This window comes from Raphanus sativus, unplaced genomic scaffold (genome assembly GCF_000801105.2).
Source record: "Raphanus sativus cultivar WK10039 unplaced genomic scaffold, ASM80110v3 Scaffold5388, whole genome shotgun sequence".
Classification (NCBI taxonomy): domain Eukaryota; kingdom Viridiplantae; phylum Streptophyta; class Magnoliopsida; order Brassicales; family Brassicaceae; genus Raphanus; species Raphanus sativus.
In genome coordinates, this window is record NW_026620687.1 from 1649 (window position 1) to 3615 (window position 1967).

The window sequence follows — 1967 nt, forward strand, 5'->3', positions numbered from 1 at the left end:
ACATAATAAGAAGCTCCTGCGCCAAATAGTCATGGGCTTTACTACAACCCATATAATTTAGTATTTGGCCCATAAAATGATTCTGAATCTTCGAACCATCATGATATGAAAAAATCAGCTGCCAAACTCTACATACTCTGTAACTTCCTATAGAGTTTTCTTTTACGAGTTAGACTAATACACTTATCACTTATGTTATCATTATTGGGCCTCTTGAATATCAACGTGACCTTTGATTGCATGCGACTCACCATTTCATGTTGTAAGAAGCAAAACTAACACATGCAGCTACAGAGTTGTTTAATATCATAAACACATAATAACATTTTGTACAATGCATGGGTTCAAGAAGATACATCTCCACCAGGCATCTCCCAGTCCCAGTTGTCTTCTTCTGCTTCATCCTTCTTCTTACTCTTAGTCTTAGTTGCTCCTCCTTCTTCTCTAGTCTCTTGAGTAAACCTTGCAAAAGGACGCCTGAAAAACAAAACAACGGAACCACAAATTACAAACTCAATTCTCGAAAGCTAATGAAAAAGTTTTTAAAGAGATTAAAACACGAAACCTTTTCTTGTTACGCTTAGCGGCATCACGAGTCCTCCTCTTCTTCTCGTCCTGCTTGTTCTCGAAGTATCTCCTTCGCTTACACTCCTGGATAACTCCGGTTCTCATCACCTCCCTTCTGAACCGATTCACCAGCCTCTCCTCAGACTCGTTGTCTTCCACGAACACCTGCACGTTGTACCCCGAGCTGCTGAAGAAGAGCGTGTTCGAGTAAGCAAGCGACGGGCATATCACTGACGTACGCGAGCTCGGAGGAGAGAGAAGCGGTGGTGGAAGGAGGCTCCTCGAGGGCGAGATATCGTTCTTCCACCTGTTGTGGGAGACTGTTTGAGTAGTAGGGAGAGTGAGGCTCGGAGGAGGAGGTGTAGGTTTGGTTTGAGGTTTGAATAGAGAGATGGAGGACATGAAGCTCGTGAGTGAGAAGGAAGACGCCATTGATGCGATTGAAGATGATGATGTTTTGATGAGATTGAATTGTTGTAGATAAGTGTGTGACTCAGTGGATCAGTTACGGGTAAAGATGTTTGGGCCAGATCGTTTCTTAGGGTCCATTTATGGATAACACTGTATTTTATTAATTTTGAATGGAGTTTACAAAGTCTTTATGCAATTGGTCTGGCACCTCCAATGTAGGTTCTTCCCATTGAAACTCTTAAAAATGTATTATGCATATATCTATGTATGTATATATTATATATGTATAAGTATTTGTGAGGTTCATAATTTTTGTGAACTCCATACATAAAAGTTTTTAAAATGGAGTTTAAGAATTTTTGTGCAAGGGGTTCCACAAAAATTATGAACCCCATAAATACTTATACATATATAACATATACATACATGATACATAGATATATACATGATATATTTTTAAGAGTTTCAATGGGAAGAACTCTCATTGGAGATAATAAGGGATGTTTTGAATGGATTGTTTTTTATTCGTTTTTTCTCTTTCAATTTGCTTTTTATGTTTGTTTTGACTGAGATGATTACTTGTTTATTTTAGAGGTTTATTTATTTTTTAAATTTTTCAGTGTTCTGCTAAATTTCTAATAAAATATTGCCCATGGGAAACGAAACGATAAGAACATCCTTAATGGGATAAGTAGAGAAATATAGCTTAGGTGTTAAAACTTAATAAAATAATGTAAGAAGTAAAATTAACTAATAATTAGTAGTAGGATAAGTGGGAGAACCTAGCCAAAATGCTTCTTGTGTAGAATTCAAAATATACATCTCTCATCACTTATTTAATTTTTTTCCTTTTATTATAATGCTCTAAGATGCATTGAAATATACTGATAAAGATGCTCTAATGGTGGTGAGTTGTGACTGTCTACGTGAACTTCCTCTTTATTTAATCAAAAGTCATTGTATACATTTCAGAATATATTATATTAATT

At 36.1% G+C, this 1967-nt stretch overlaps 1 pseudogene; it reads right to left on the minus strand.

The window, feature by feature from the left end:
- Positions 1–253: 253 nt before the first annotated feature.
- On the minus strand, positions 254–1175 carry LOC130507722 (30S ribosomal protein S21, chloroplastic-like; annotated as a pseudogene).
- Between the last annotated feature and the right edge of the window lie 792 nt (positions 1176–1967).